The following is an 18,039-nucleotide window of genomic DNA, read 5'->3' as shown; positions in this document are numbered from 1 at the left end:
TACACGCCTGAGTGGGTCATTGCTATAGCCTGCGGTGAGATAGAATATAGAAGATTAAATTTAGCAGGATAGGCCGGAAAAATAATTATTTACGCCGACGCCAAACGAGTTGGCGGTTAGGAGTGTGAGGACCTTAAGTCTAATTGTAATATATTGGGCTTGGGCCTAAATATATCGCCCAACTAGAGAAAAAACTAAATCCTAAACAGAAACCAAAATCGCGAGAAATCAAATCGACCTCTTCTTCCCCAATTCGCAATATTGAAAACCTAGGAGAGAGAAAACTTCCTCCTCCCAAATTCAACCAATTCAACCTCAATTCTTCACCCTACAACCTAGAAACACTAAACGAAGTGAGAGAATTCAAATCTCCCGAATTCGAGCATACCGGGCCAAATCAAGGGCGTAGTTGGGTTAGTTCCTCTCCAATCGATTCAAACCAAGAATTAGAACACCCAATCCTTAGAAACTATAAAACCAAGTGTGCAGCTTCGAAAATTGAGTTGAATTTCAGCGTAGTTCCGCGAAAGGTGAGTTTGAATTCGTTTCAAATAAATAGTTAGCTTCAATTTCGATTTCTTGAGGTTGTAATGTTGAAATTGATTGTGTTGGGGGTGTTGAAGGTCGGCAGTGGCAGTTGGAGGAGCTAAAGTGGAGGGAAACAGTGGTGGAGCCGAAAATTCTTGGAGTGCGTCGGGTTTTCGCGAAAGGTTAGTGAATTTTGCCTACAAATCGATAGTGTAAACTCGATTTCGAGTTCATTAGTGGTATTGGAAAGAAAAATGATAATAATAATTGGAATTGGTTGTTGAATGTCGGCAGTAGCTGGTTTGGAGAGGAGTGAGTTGAGCGATATCGGTGGAGCAGCAAGCTAGAAGCGATTTTGGTTGCTGACTCGGTAAGAATTTTAAATATTCAATCTATTTTAGAGCATTGATGCTAGTTCACACTTGTTTAAGATCATGGCGAGTATCGAGTGAGTGAGAAAGAACACCCACTTAGTATTATTGGATTAAATGTGAATTGAAGAGTGGAATTTGTTGTAGTTGGAGTTGGGAAAAAATCGTAATAGTTAGTAAGATTGATAGATATGATTGGCGTTGACGTGCGGTCCTACGATTATCGAATGTAAATGACTATGAGCCACTGTCGAGTAACAATGCCGAAATGGCCGTAGCTCTTAATTTGGTAGTTAGATGGAAATTTAACCAAAAAACAAAATTTTAACGTTGAGAAAGAATTGGGTTTTGATGTTATCTACAAAACCAAATCCTTAGCGTCGAGATTCTTTTCGACGTTCGTAGATAAGAATTTTCTCGTTAGTTTGATAAACTCTAACGACCGACGTATACATCTGATGTTATAGGAGTGATCTCGAGTGAATTTGATTAAGTGGGCTTGATTCGGTTAAGTGGGCTTGAGGAGAACGGAGCTTGCTAAGGTAGGAACCTACATACCAATATATAGCCTGCTTATTTTCATGCATGATTTGAATTGTTTAACTAGGAAATAGATAGTTGCGTATCAACCATGCATGTATATATGATATTCATGTTTTGCATTGTATTTCCTCGCTATAAACTATATATATATAGCTTTCGTGTGAAATGAGTTTTCTGTAAAATCGGGGGTAGCGAGGGATTGTTTTCTGGTTAAAAGTGAAAAACTGGTTTTGGGAAAGGTTCGCGTCTCTTGTCTCGATGCGAGAGAGAGAGATGGATTTTGTAATGCGGGTAAAAGATTACCCGGTTGTTTTGTAACTAGGTGCGAGGTTGGATTGTTCGGGATGGTCATGTTATTTTACGATGATTCGCGTTTGGGAATCATCGGTTGTTATTTACTATGACTGGCCGTTTGGGAGTCATAGGTTGTTCTACTCGAGGATGGGAAATCCAGGAACTCACACCTACATAATCAACAGTTTTAAAAAGAAAACTACATAGGTAACTAGAGTATTTGAAAATAATCGGTAATATGAGTATATATATATAGATATTACTATGTTTATCACGAGGGGATTTAGAAAAGGAATTGTGAATTCCTATAAAGAAGGAACTGTTGTCGCATTTCCGGAGACGGCAGTTCGCTCTAGGATTCCAACTGTGGTGTACACCTTTCGAGGTGGTGGGCCACCTTTAAAGGGATGCATCACTGGATGTAGTCCGGGAATTCCTTTTCTACTTTTCTAGATAACCATGCTTGTACGTGTCACGCTGTATGGTGATTAGCTTGTGTGGGGTTACATGCTACCTCGATGAGGTTTAGACGCGAGGAGTGAGAGTTTAGTCCACTCCTGGATGTGTCAGGATCCCGCGTCTGCCTGAGTCGTCCGAACGGTTGACCACCGTGAAGTTAGGTGGCGTATGGGGAAGTCGTGGTCACAGGCCCACCCGAGCCCTAAAAGCTTTGGGGATTTTGTGTGTACTGAACACAACAACAACATTTCAGCTCCCCCGGTAAAATCGGGAAAACAATGCGCATGGTTCACATTTGGGAAGTACCGAACCGAGATTGCCTCGCGGATCGGGCCGAAGCACCGGTCGCACCTCACCATTCTAATAGGATGCAGCGACCCACAATAGTTGTATGGATGACCGTGGAAACTATATTTTGAATATTAAAGAAGCATGCCGATATGATTTATGCTAGCTAGTGATTTATTGTATAGTCCACGATATTTGGATATTATTATAAAACCTCGCATGTTTTAAATGTTTTCTATAAGTAGCTATTTATCGTTATGTGCGTTTCTCTGGGCATAGTTGTTGCTCATCCTACTTAACATTTCAGACGAGCCAGTTGTGGAGGAGGCTTTTCCCTAACCCTAGTGATGACGGTTATGGTGATTTGGGAGGATTTCCTTATGCTTGACGAGGACAGAGTCAAGTTCATACTTTTGGATGTATAGAGATAGTCTAGTCATTTTGGTTGTATATATATAGAGCTCCGCTCATTTTGATGTAATATTTGATGTATTTAAGTAGCAGTTACACTTACCTAGTTGGTGGATGGGATGGGATGTTGTTTAGAAGGTTGGGTTTTGTGTATATATGGTGGTTGGAGCGGTATTATGAAATGTCCAGTTATGCGAGGTTTTATGACAAGGTTTTAGGGTTTACAAATGTCGATTAAACAAAAGGAAACTCGAAATTTGGTAGAATTGGGATGGGTGTCACCTGAGATTCATTCCACGCGGGATGATGTGTTGGGTCTCCGGGTGTGATTCAACTTTGGATGATGTGAACATATTCCGTTTGAGTGCCTATGATACCGTATGGCTTTGGAAAGGCCGGCTGAAAGAGTAGGTACAAATCACGACTTTGGGGAACCAATAAAGTTAGAAAATTCTAGCCACTTACCAGAGCTTAGGAAATTTGAAATAGGTCCCTAACTTCGAAGGAAATTGTAAGATTCAAATTTAAAGGTCCAAGTGGAGAAATACACCTTGTCAAGGCCAACTGCAACCACAAATATTTCAAATAATAAATGTTTTCACAAAAGCAACATGAATGAAGAAGAATGAAAGGGTTTTATTTTTAAAAAAAAATGACATTTTGCCCTTGAGGTAATTTGTGGCCATTTTCTTTTATTTGTTTAGTTTTCTAGAAATAGATCTGGCCATTAGATTTTGTTTGATCCGAGGGTCGGTTGGGTATGTCAAGATAGTATGTTAGAATAGTATGTCGATGGCCCATATATATATATATAACATAATTAAGATACTCTCCTTTGATAAAGCACTCTCTCATACTTCATGTTGTACATTGTTCGGCAAAAGTGGCTATTAACAAAAGATCCTGGAGAAAACCAGAGCGAAAATAATATCTGAAATAAGAGTCACTCAATTAAAGGTATACATATGAATCAAATTGAATAAAGCGTTGATGAAACCAGATTCTTGTTCTTCCTCTTCTGCAGCCAAAGCAATAATGCAGTGGTTTCTCTTCCTCTTCTTCGGGAAGTGGTGGTAAAATTGTCATCAATCCTTGGAGAAAGAAATCTTTTGGGTGGCAAGTGCAATATATGTAAGAAAGTGATGTCACAGTAATTATCCAAATGAATGCATGAACAAAGAAATAAAAAATGATGTAACACTTTCATGGCTTTTAATTGTGCCTAAATGTTATTCTTGTGTGCTGTGAAATGAGAAGAAATTACACTTGAACACCGAATTTTTACCACGGACCATTTACACTGGGAAAGGAGTTATCATTATCTCAAGCCACATACCTCTCAACGGTTCAACTTGGAACAGCAATGTTTGGAAATGTGCTACACACCTTGCTTTATTACAATAGTAATATGATTCACGCTAGACCAAGAAAAATGAAGGTGAACTACATGCACCATCCTCCAAATGCCTAATCCTACTACTCAACTAAATCTTCATTTCATATGGGGTGAAACAACATTATAGACATTGGCAACTTAACCATTGTACTTATACATTTTTTTTTTTATGGTAGGACAATTTAATATAAACTCCCTAACCCCGTATAGAATTTATTCTACAAACAAACCGCTTAGCATGCCCACAAAAAGTACTACAAAGAAGAAGGATAGTATTCCTTGGTAGGATTCTATGCTCTATCCTACCATGTATTCCAAACGAATGGACTATTCAGTACGTAAAGAGTTTTTTTTTTTTTGAATGATAGCTATGGGGTTAGGCGGACCCCTACCTGCATTCCTTAATCAAAATCTTACATAGATTGTTCCTCTTGTATCCTCCTCAATGATTTTAGTCAATTGTTCATCTAGAGGGGGTATAAAATACAAAAGAGTCTCGAGAGAGTCTTTTACACACTTAGCTAATAAATCTGCAGCCTTGTTGGTCTCCCTATAGCAATGGTTGACACTACTATAACTGAGTTTCTTCCTTTTGCTCCCGATAGATAGTACAATATTCTGACAATACCATGGTGATGTAGTCAAGCCATTAACTATACTCACAAAGAATCATAGAGTCGAGTACACCTACTTTGGTAATTCCATGTTTGAGACACCCTAGCCCCGCATCAATAGCCATTAGCTCTGTTTCAAGCATAGACCTCTTTGGGTTAGAGCCCATGTAGGCAAAAATGCCATCTTCTTCTTCTTGCAATACCACCGAATCCTTGGTGCGAAGGAGTCAAAGACCCATCAGGTGTTTAACTTAACATGGCACGGATCAGGTTTATGCCATCGGGATAAATAGGTTCCTTTGCATGGTAGTTTGCATCTATACCAAGGTTTTGAAGAAGGACTCTCACTGACGTGGAATCTGGTATATCCTTTACAACCCTTTGTATGTATAGCTTCATATCTTCTAGGGATAGTATTCTCACCATGACCGGTGAGGGGCGATACTTTTTCCGAAAAGATTCTAGTGTTCCCTCGGCCCAATTCAAATAGCACTTACGGTAGCACAAATATATGCTCCTCTGATATCACCTTCCAGAGAACTATTTCTGCAAGTCTGCAAGATACTATGCCACTCATTGTTAGAGTCTGCTACTCTGAAACCCATACCAATCTTTGCTTTGACCCCACTCCACACTCTCTGTGTAAGAACACTCAAAAAATAAGTGTTTGGAGTTTTCTCTTGCTGTTGTTCCACACAAACTACATTTTGAATGATTGATTATACCTTTGTTAACCAACTTTGTCTTGAGTGGAGAGACTACTGGAGAATAGTTGCCAAGTGCAAAAGGAATGTTTAGGGATCACCAATTTTCCCCAAACAAGCTTGGACCATTTGACTTTGTTCTTAACCTTCTTTAGTGCTATATAAGATCGAAAGCTGAATTTTCTGAATGAGTTAGAGACCAAACTACTTGATCCTTGTTCATGAGATCATATATATCCGCTCTTAGTATCTTGGTCTTCAAGTCACACTCGGAAGAGAAAGAACTATGTCATTCCACCTCGCCATTTGAGATCGGTTCACTAACTTTGGCTTCCTCACCAAGTCAGTAGCATTTGTCTAGCATTGTTATCCCATAGGAGGGGTGTCTCAGACACCACAAGTCATGCCAGATGAAAGTGTCATCTCCATTAGCAATGATGTTTCGTAAACTTCATAGCAGTCTTCCTATGCTCTAAGATGCCTCTCCATACCCCATGTCCTTAGGAGCTTCCATAGTCCGAAATGTTTGTTTTTGATGCTATGAGTCCACACCCAGTTACTTCCATAGCATTGTTATCCCATAGGAGGGGTGTCTCTGTACACCACAAGTCATGCCAGATGAAAGTGTCATCTCCATTAGCAATGATGTTTCTTGTAAACTTCATAGCAGTCTTCCTATGCTCTAAGATGCCTCTCCATACCCATGAGCAGTCCTTAGGAGCTTCCATAGTCTAGAAATGCTATGTTTTTTATGTTTGTGAACTAGTGTTCAAACTTGCATCAAAGAAATGCGTAAAGAGTTAATATAGTAGATAGTTTGTCAAAAAAAAAATGTAGCATATTGCTATCCGTTGCCTATTTTTTTCTTTTTGCAAGCAACTAAGAACTATTATTTATTTTTATTTTGCAATCAAAGAAGTACAATTCTCAATAGCTTATCAATTAAAAGGAAAGGAACGGACTCGCCAAGATACAAGTAGATTTAAGGTTATTTTACTCAATACATCAAGGTATACGATGAGATTGTAGGATGCGAAATAAAAGTATAAAACCAATTTTGATACCACAAAAAGAAGGCAAGAAAATAATAAACAATTAATGGAACATACCTCCAACCGTAGTACACTTGACTATAAAAACTTGTGAGCTGATTCAACGGGGGTGCACCAAGATCTTGGAATCCTTGTTTGACATCTTGCATTGAGTATGGAATAAATTTCATCACAGCGATTGGCAAGTAGATCGAGTTTCTCCATGAAACACATGCAACACTTCAATTCAACCATCTCTAGGGAAAGTGAACTGCTCACTAATCCAAGTTGGAATCTTACATGCATTGCAAATCATGTGTTTCAAGAAACTCAAGAGTTCCTACTCTCAAGCCATTGTATATAAGAGCAAAACAGGGCCTCCTTGTTCACATTTGTCTTCGGTTGGAGTAATTTGTTTATAACTGGGTTTTTATAGCTGGCTGCTTAAATCTTCAGAGTTTAGGCTGAAAACTTCAAATAATAATTTACCAAACCTGTTGAACAGAATACTGAGAATGTAGGATCATACCCGTCTTTCACCAGAATACCAGACAAACCACACTGGTGAGGTTTCAAACCAACACTGCTGATTCACATCATTAGAGTATTTCTTGGCTAACAAAACCGAAAATAAAAACGTCAAGCACATTTCACTAATTTGGAAATTATTTTGAGCAAGTAGGAATCATAGCAATGGTGGTTTCAACTCCCCACAGAAGTTTTTATGTATCAGGTATATGTAGTGATAATTGCTACCCATTCAACCACAAAAGTGTAGAGCAAAGGTAAAGGAAAGAAAAAAAACCAATTCCAAACACTATATATTTACATGGCCGTGCTATCAAGATGTCGGATGTCTCGAGAGACAAAATCTTTTAAAAGCAACAAAACTTATATTTACAACTCTAACCCAGGGAAAGACCCCATGCCACATTCTTTTTTTTTTTTTTTTTTTTTCAATAATCTTCTTTGTTTGTTTTTGCTGAAGGGTAATTGGTATAAAAAAATAGCGAAAAAGATGAAAAAATTCTGATTAGTTTCTTTCATGAAGACCTTGATCTAGGATCGTCCTCTCTTACATCATTAAGAATTAAATCTAAAATAAGTAAAGCACCAGTCTCTTTCGATGCAAAAAACTTTGATGCATCACCCCACCATTGCTTTACACCATTAGGTAAAGAAGCTCCAATTTTAAGCATCGTCTGCCCTAAATTCACTTCCCTCACGTGCGTGAAGGTGATGGTAGCTTTAGTCTCGATCCTCTTCCAATCTGCGAACCCTACAATGCTGCGTTGTTGGTTTTGGAGCAGCTTTTCTTCGCTGCCGGTGGAGTGGATTATATTCATCGTCAACCGGTGATCAATAGCCTTGTTTATGCCTTCCCTTGTGCTTTTGACTCGGCGACATAGCAAGTAGTTACACCAAACACCCTGATGCCAATGCGGTACATACCACTTCTCAAAGTGTGTTCATGAGAACACCCATCCAAATTGACCGGGATTTCCTAGTCGCGCATCTATTTGCATTGACCCGATAATATTCAGCGCCTCGCTGAGTGGTGCCGACCATTAGCATTCAATGTTTCTTTTGGTGTTCTTGATTTTAGGCCGTAGCCCTAAAGGTATGTAGGGTTGCCAAAGCGACTATGGTGTTATCCATGTTTTGTTCTCGATGAGCTCTCAAAGGGACTTTTTTGTTTTGTGCTCTAACATTCCCGCATTTAGCGGACCATTGTCATATAAAACCTTGTTCCTTGCATTCCAAATAAATACCGTGGCGAGATAGCGGTGATGACCATAGGCCTTTATAAGAGAGAACTTACGGCTTTGCATCGCGTTGATTAAATCATGTAGTGTATTAATGGAGCCTTGCGGCTGAAAAGCAATACCGAGTTGTTTTCCACTGAGTTTGAGCAAAGTTACATCCAAAGTGTATTAGGTGTTCTGTGCATTCAAAGTGTCGCTTCCCTTGACACTTGTGAAAGTTGCAAGTATAATTCTGATTAAGCTTCGGGCTTATGTGAACAATGTAACTTGTGGTTAATCAAAGCGTTAATGCAAATGTCATATGTGCTTTCTTGTTCACTATTGTCTCCTCTTTATTGTTAGGCTTGCCTTATTAAACTTTGGGCAGCTACATTGACACATCAGTAGTGCCAAAAATGTTTGTCTTTAGAGACATTTGTACTTTTATTTGCCCCTCACAAACCCATATTGCTACCACCAAAATGTTCTTTGCTCTCATTCTAAACACATAAAGAGCCGAGCTTAAACATCTTGAAGCTTTATGATCGATTTGAGATCGAATGATATTCCTCTTGGAAACTAAATGACCTATACTGGCTGAATCCAAACCCAAGATGACATGTATAATCGACAATGTTTTTAACAGAAGTCCATGAAAAACACTAAGAGCGTGTTCTTACTCCCACACTTGCAAAATATATAGTTGAACATTTATAGTGTAAAAAGCGTAAATTAAAAGTAAAAAGAAAATCACCTTCTACGTTAAATGAAGGCACCATGATGCTGGAAATAACAACGAGGCCAACTTATTCATCCACCACCCTTAGATGAGTCTTGTCCGCTTGCATTAGAATGGTTTTAGACATGTGCATGGCTTGATTGACCGGGTGTTTGGTCCCTTCTTCTTCACTAAAATATTTTGCCCACCCCACCCCTCTTCCTCTTGTAAGGGTAAATCTGAACTAATCTCGGTTCTTTCAAATGATGGTAAATCTGAACTAGCTAAAAGTATTCATGGGGAACTCTTTGAGGATGAAAACCTTTACGGCACGGAATTGTTTAATGAAGGTACGTAAGCAATGGGCATTCGTGGACTTCTCTAACATTATGATTATCATGACATCAAACAAAGAGAGAGAAGAGCACCTTTCGTTGGACTTCGAGGGGCCAGTGTTCAATGGAAATTGCTAAAGAACGAGTGTTATCTTAACTGAGGTTGAGTCCTGAGTTGATTTGTCTCTGTTGGATTATATTGTACTTTGGTCTCCATAAAGGCCCCAGAGAAAAAAGAAATCTACACTAGTAGCCTCGACATCTGCTCTTTCTCTCCCCATTCCCTAGACAATTTGACCATAATATTTGTGATCAAGCAACTTAAAGCAAAAAAAAAAAAAAAAGTTTGAGATTTTCGGGCAACTTATTTTTAAAACTCTTTCAAGGTTAGTTCTCTCTTTTTTTCTTTCTTAGTTATCTTAAACCTATCTTTTTAACATCACTCATTCAATGAGGGATCGGAGGCAATGTTTGTGTATTTCATTAGTGTTTTATTTATTTATGCTCTTTTCTTTATTTAATTTTTGATGCATGTAAGAATTTAACAGAAAATCTTTTTAGCTATTGTTTTTGTTTGACGTTATTAGTATCGAGGACGTTAAATACTCAAAGAGTGGATTTGCAGTGGGAATCTTTGGCATCGGCTTGCAATCAATTTGGTTAACAATGCTGTCGAAAGTATCCCATATTTGACTTCTGTAAACAAGATCTTGATACCATTACGTTTCCTTTTCACCACCCTCACTTCACACTTTATTCAAAAAAAACTTGCAAGCATGCACTTTCTTAATTGGTAAAAAGGATTACAAATTATCAAAAATTATTAGTATAAATTTTTGGTTTCACTTAAGGAAGTGTAACAATTTTTGTTTCAAACTCTTCCAACAATATCTAATCTTCACATTACTCAAAGTTGGTGAGACATTCTGAATAATGTGTTTTGGCTTCATTTACATGACCTCTATTAAAATCTAGAATCATTAGTCTTATCTACCATATATATGCATGTGGTTTAACCATAGATCGGAAAGCTTTTGGTATATATTCACCAGGACTTGACACAATAACTAGGCTCTGTGAACTTAATTAAGTACATAATTGACTCCTAACTAAACCAATATTATTTGTTTAGTGCAATATTATTTGTTATTGTTTGAACTTTCCAATGCATGTGCAACTATGAACAACCCACGAAAATCTATTTGAATTGCCATTTGCAAGAAAAAACCAATTATGTGGCTTTTGGTGTTCTTGCTAAGCCTTTTTTTTTTCTTTGGCATCTTCAATTCCAATGTAGTTTATATGTATGAATTCATCTACTTTATAAAAAGAGTTGTCTTAGACAATGATTAGTATTCTGGTGGTGTTGAAGGTTGAAATTGATTGATGGTTGTGCATCATTATTTGGTCTGTAAGAAGTGTAACAAAGTTTTTTTCTTTATATGTATTTTTCCCGCTCTACATTTACGGTAACAACAGCCTCTCATTTTAGTCTGTTGCTGATCTTTTGGAAGGTTTATTTATTCTGTGGAAGGTAAAATGTTATGGTAGAAAATGATATTGTAAAGCCGCAAACCATATGAGATTTTAAGAATCAGGGATTTAGAATGTTACCATTGCCCTGCTACTCCGAGGGCTATAATGTTTTTAATCTATCAAATGTTATGTGTAAGAGTTAGCCAATTAACATTTCTTTTCAATACTACTGCATGTTATTTCACTCAATATAGGTGTAGTGGCAAACTGGAGTATTAGTGAATAACCGCATGTGTTGACGGGAATGTGTAAATAGTGTATGAGGATAAAAAAGCACCAATGCCAATATTGTAGGATTTTTACATACTAAAAGAAACCAATGCCAAAATGGTGGGACTATACATACAAAGATTTTGGTATTCTCACTAATTATAAGGCTCTAGGCAATCCATTGTTGTTAGCAATGAAAATTGTTTAGTAGGAATAATAGATGATTTGGATGGAACTTGATTTTCATTGTACTCTTACAAGTTATTACAATTTATGGGGAATCCCATGGGATCTTAGACAGGTGTCGAGGACTCGCTGGTGGCAACTCATGCACAATAAAAATTAGGGAAGCATTCCAAGAAGTTTAGCTTCTTTGGCTCTTTTATGGAATTTCATCAATCCGTTACTTAAAATAATGCTGAATTTTCATTTTACCAGAAGGACTTCGAGCATGCTTAAATATCATATGAAGCTTAAACTCATTCTGGGGAATGAACCTTCAATCAGTTCAATGGAGCCATGCATAGAAGTAGGTGTTGACAACTCTAACTCAAAAGAATCTTAAGGCAAGAAATTTAATGATGGACCCAGACGTGAAGTAGATTAGGCTCAATTATGTCAAAGGTGTATTGCTATTGTTGTTGGAGGGGTCTTTATCAGAAAGGGAAAAAAAATTTAATTAAATTAAAATTTAATTAAAATTATACAAACAACGTTGTACATGCAATGAAATAGACCAGACTCAATTATGTCAATGGTGTATTGCTATTATCCATTGAAATTATATTCTTGAATACGTACAAATGAGAACAATAAGATTTTGTTTTAGTGCAATACAGCTACACTAGATTTTTGAAATGGACGGTTCTTCAATTCTCCAGTTTGGTTGGTAACTCTAATCTCAAAGAATAATCAACGGGAAATGAGAAACTTGATGCAACTGCATTGAACGAAAAATTGGACACTCGATGCATTCATTATTAAGCAACAAAAAAAATGTCAAAGGTTTTAATCAAGGGTAATGGGGTTTTCACTTTGCAAGAAATTTGGATAAATAATCAATATTATATTCATATCTCATAGCTCTATTTTAGAATAATTTAATATAATCCAAGCACTCTTTGCATTTTGACAGGTCGCTCGAAATTAACATAACATATTCTCCATCTCCCAATCATTACAAGCTCGCCGAAGGTGAAGGTTCCAACTGATGCCAACTGTATATAATAGAAACATTTCGGAATGAAAAAGATGACCTGTGTTTGAGGCTCACGACTGGCGTCAAGGGCTAGTCAAATGCAAGGTTGGGTCTTGGTTGTTTTAAAGCATTATTGGTACGTACCAAATAATAGTACGGGTTGAATGCCTTCGGCTTCATCTCCTGAAGTCCTGAGTAGGTCCACCGCAAGGGTTTTGGTGTTCTTGAGCATGTCGCCATGTATAGTAAAACATTGTAATTAACTTGCATTGACCACATAAACAAGCATGAAGATCACATAGACATGTTTACAGTAGCATTAAATACAACAGTATAAAAACAACTGAAACAGAACAAATTATTTATTTATGGTTAGCTAGGCAACCAAATACAACTTTTCACTTGGAAATCACCATATATAGAAGAGGAGATTGAATACTCGCTTATTCTGATGCATTTATGAAAGCAACCACAAGTTTAAAAAATTCTACAGCATTCTCACAAGTAGGATTAGAGAGAAAGAACACATGGTTCTCTCCTTTCGCTTCCGCAAGTTCCACCACTCCATTCCACCCACATTTTCCCAACTGCTCATAATAAAACTTTCCCCTATACACTAAAAAAAAGATCTTTCTCAGCAACACAAACCAAAACTTTTTTGCATGCCAACTTCTTAAAATTGGGATCTTTAACTGGATTTATTAACGGGTCATCGAGCCCGCTTGTTGTAGGATAAACAGCAGTCCATAACTTTCCTAATAAATCCATGTCCCCTTCGGAGTCAAGTGGTTTAACACCAAGAAAGTAAGGATGGACTACTAGAATACCGTTAAACTTCCCATTTAATTCAGAATGTGCAGCTTGAACTGCCACATTATGTGTGATAGTGGCCCCTGCACTATCACCTCCCATGAAAACTCGATTGAAGTCAGCATAGTTATTCAACCATTCTTCTTTAGGATTTGAAAATACCCATTTAAGTGAGGTCCATGAATCTTGAAAAGCAATAGGTAAAGAATACTCTGGTGCTCTTCTATAGTTAACTGAAATCGCGACAACATTAGCCTTTTCAACTAGCAAATTTAGAAAATTGTGGTAAGTTGCACAGAAAGCAGATTCTATACAAAACCACCACCATGAAAGTAAATGAAAAGGGGCAGTTTAGACTGCGGGTTTGCTCCTTTGGGTAGATATAATCTTGCTGATAACACACTTTCTGGCAGGCGTTCAACATCTCCTGGTTTGATCTTAACATCTTTAGAGGAAACACCAGTTGATGGATCAACTGATGGTGCAATGAATACATCATCTCTGAGTCTTTCTTTACTACCATCCTCATAAACTCGGATAAATGGTGGATATTCGAAGGTTATCCCAGACATTTTTAACAATGGATCCCGGAACTGTTTTGGTTCTTGAGGTATGCCTACGCCCATGCATATATATAGAGGAGTCCGAGTTTGTTCACCAACTGAATCTACCAGCGCCGGCCCACGTGTCCAGCAAACAGCTATCATTATTTTCTTTTTTCCATTTTTTTTTTAATTTTAACAAATTAAAATTAGTTAATAATTGAAATAAAAAGAAAATAAACTTTTCCCTAGATTCTCTCCACAAGGCAAAACCAAATAACTAAATGTCACCAACTTGAGTAGCATGATCTCGCCTAAACTCTGATCAAGTCATAAGTAGCTCTTTCATCTCAGTAAAGCGTCATCTGTAGGCCATGTTATCCTTGAGTGGGATCCTCGATCAGCCCTCAGTATCATATTCCATGCAAGATTTCTCCTGTTAAACAATTGTTGCAGCTCATTATATTCTAAACAGATCGAACAGCTTAATAACTCATATTGGACGCTCAAAAGCAAGTTTTCCAGCTAGCTAAGAAGACTTCACGGCATCAGTTTCAACAAAGCTTGCCAAAATCTGATGGGGGAAAGTCGTACTCATGTCGCATGCGTCTGCATGGTTAAGTGTCCATGCTGTGTAACCCAATCAAGCCAAATATATGCCCTCAATTAGATTATAGGCTTTTAGTACTGCATCATTTTAAGCAGCTAACAAAACTCTGTAGGTTGTATATATGGAGATTATAATGTGATCGACACTTACTAGGATATATTGTCCATATCTCACCGTCTCTAAAAACTGTGTTACGCCACATCCTTCTCTGTTCAAGGTCTGGAAAAACAAAACGTACATACGTGTCTATTATATTAACATATATAAAAGCAAGATGAGACACCGTGTATGTAAGAGAGAGCCTTACCCAAAAACATTGCATGCAAAAGAGATATGGTACCGAATCATCAAGCTTTTATCTTAATTCTTGTAAAAAGCCTATCCACTAACCTCAAGACCAACATGAGCCGATACTTTTTCTTGGTTCACTATGTGGCAAAATTTGGACGCATAAGAAACTGGCCTAACTACCAAATGAGAATGCAGGGTTACATTGCTATTCCACAATGACCTTAATGCTTTCATTGACTCTGCATTATCAATGAAGCAACACACCGTCATCATCTTTCAGACTCATTCAGAAACCATACTAGTAATAGTGCTCCCTTATAGTGGGCAGTAGCATTATTCTAGATATCATTTTGCTCGTTGTTTCTCAAATGGTAAAATGTTTCTTCATCCTTGGACAAGTACTTTATATACAATTTTTAAGATTTTAGCTTGATTAACCAAAAAGTCATATTGTGTACTTTTTACAATACCACATTGCTGTACCTACTTTAATTATGAGACACCGATAATCAACTGAGGCAAACAACGTTATTTGGTTTAAACTAGGGACTTAAATTTGAGGGCTTTTCAGCCCATGGGATGGGCCTGGTAGAGCAGGTGAGGGCCTTTACACCCTATTTATGTAAAGGGAGACCCAATATCACTTTTCTATTTAACGTGGTTATGGAAGGCTCTCAAAGTTAGTTATGAAAGCAGTGGAACAGGGGTTATATTACTTATATAAGAGCATCTCAATGGAGGGTGGAACCATTATAGAGTGTAAAGTTTACATTTTAAATATCAAAAACTTTTTTCAAATGGGGTGGTATACCGTAGATAATAGAGTATTAGTTGATAGAGGAGGTGAGGAATTCCCATCTCGCTATCAGTTGATAAATAGCTCGGGTGACACTTTAACCAACGTTAGGACGCCACTCTTTAACGCGTCCTTTCTAATTCTAAAGTAATTTTTTTTAACTGGATCGTCATTTTTAGACATCACTCTAAAGTGACGTTCGAGTTTAAAATCTAATTTTTTTTTTACATTTCTCCATTGGAGAGTATAGAGTGTGGATATTTATAGGCTATACAATTAGAGGTGTAAAATCCTAATGGCACCTACGTGGAGCCTAGGTGGAGGTGTAATACATCTCGCCCCCATTGGAGATTCCTTTAGAGCATCTCCAATGGAGAGTGTAAACCGTGATAGAGTATAAAGTTTACACTCCAAATATAAAAAAAAAACTCTTTCCAATGGGGTGGTATACCGTAGATAATAGAGTATTAGTTGATAGAGGAGGTGGGGAATTCCCATCTTGCTATCAGTTGATAAATAGCTCAGCGACAATTTTAACCAACGCCTGAACAAAAATTCGACGCCACTTTAAGTAACGCCCCTTTCTAATTCTAAAGTAATTTTTAACTCGGACATCACTTTGGGCTTGACGCCCTCTTTAATTAGTGATTTCAGCTTTTAAATTAAAGAGAGACGCCACTTAAAATCTAATTTTTACACTTCCATTGAGAGTATAAAGTGTGGATATTTATAGTTTATACAATTAGAGGTGTAAAATCCTAATAGCACCTATGTAGAGCCTAGGTGGAGATGTAATTTTACACCCCAATTGGAGATGCCCCAAGAGGTTTTAAGTTTGCTATCATTGGCCCTGAGGTGGTAGTGCTCCCATTTGTGGATGATACTCGATCTATTCATGTTGGAAGCTTTAGTGTCACGGTGTTTGGTGGCCGGTTAAGTCGATTCTCCTTATCTTTGAAGCTGTATCAGGTCTTAAGACTGACATGGCTATAGGTCAGGTGGACATGCCTTTGTTCAAACCATGGGTGTGACGCTGGTAATCTACCTTGTCATTATTTAGGCCTGCCCCTTGGAGCAAAGTATAAGAACAAAGAGGTGTGGGAGTATAGAGAAGACTTGGTGGTTGGAGATAGGTTTTATGTCAGATGGAAGAGAAGCACAAACATAACGTTCAAAAACAAAGTCTATGCAAGCAATTAAATTCAAACGGCATGGCAAAAAGAATTTTGTGGTTTTAATTTGAGAAGCCTTGGTCTATAGATGAGGATGTTCATTGTGTCTGCGCACACATTCAAGTTCTCTTTCCTTGCTTCAAGTAATAAAACACAGACACACATACGCACACTGCACACAAAATCAATCCTGAAGTAGTTTTGTGATGTTATAGAATAAGCCTGGATCCGCAACAGTGATTACTTGTTCTTTTGCTCGCAACTCTGATTCAAAACTGAGCATGGAAAAACTTTGAGAGTAGAAAGGCCGGATAAGGATTTATTATAGTTCCTCTTTTTGTTAAAACTTGGAGGGCAGACACTCATTTTCATTCTTGAACACCTGAACCTGGTTTCACTACCGTTGACAGACAAGTTTCACTGCTTTTCAGATCAGATCCAAGGAGATAATGCATGTAATGAAGGTTTATTTGTCCATGGGGCTTCTTAGATTAACCTTTCAAACCCGAATTGCTTTTTTGTTACTTTTGTGATTACAATGTCGCAAACTGCTCCCCACAAGGACAATCTTAGTTCTCCTTATGGAGTATAATTTGATTAGGAGTTTGGTTAATATTATTTTACTTGTGTAGTTTAAGGACTTATTCTTAAATGGGGTATCATTGGCTTTGAATTGTATGCATCTGATTTTCTCTTCTGTTAAGGGTCTAGATGTTAGTCCCTAACTACAGTTTCTTCGAAATCATAATACTGAAACTACCCCAAGGTTAAAAGCAAAAGACCACACTCGCGTAACAGATAACTTTGTTGTAGTATAGGAGTCTAAAACAAGTAGGTGTCATCTATAAGCACAAGCATCCCTATACGCATTGACCTCCATCAGTTTTCTGTAGAGCATAAACTAGCCAATGTGAGCTCAACAAAAGCTTCTTGATATATACAAGTACACAACAATAAAATGTAATATCAAGTGAAACATCTGAAAATATTTAGAAAAACCCATCAAGACTATCAAACAACATAGTTCCCACCGAGAAGACAATTAATCAAAAAGTTCAGCATTAAAATAACTTTATGCTAAAACAACATTTTATAATATAAGTTTTGATGAAATTAAAGTCTTTACCTTTTGGAACCAAAAATGAAGAGCAAGAGCAATACAAAACAAGAGTGTTACTGAATTTGTGACATATATAATTTTGCTGTCCACGGTACATAAAAAAATTGATTGGTCATTGGTCCACCTCACCTAACGTCAAACAACATCAATTTTCTTTTTCAACAAAAAAAACAAAATTTAAAACAAAAGTACGACACCGTATCTTTATCACTGCAGATCTGCAAACATGTTCTATGACTTCTATCCATAAGACACACGAAGAAGTTGCAAGAAGCAATACGTAGTTGTCAATTGTGGAGAATAATATCAATTTAATT

At 37.4% G+C, this 18,039-nt stretch overlaps 1 pseudogene; it reads right to left on the bottom strand.

Moving 5' to 3' along the window:
• Positions 1–12,801: 12,801 nt before the first annotated feature.
• On the bottom strand, positions 12,802–13,881 carry LOC147501083 (putative carboxylesterase 2 pseudogene; annotated as a pseudogene).
• Positions 13,882–18,039: the final 4,158 nt, after the last annotated feature.

This window comes from Coptis chinensis, chromosome 4, assembly GCF_015680905.1.
Source record: "Coptis chinensis isolate HL-2020 chromosome 4, ASM1568090v1, whole genome shotgun sequence".
NCBI lineage: Eukaryota > Viridiplantae > Streptophyta > Magnoliopsida > Ranunculales > Ranunculaceae > Coptis > Coptis chinensis.
This window is presented reverse-complemented; position numbering and strand designations above follow the sequence as displayed.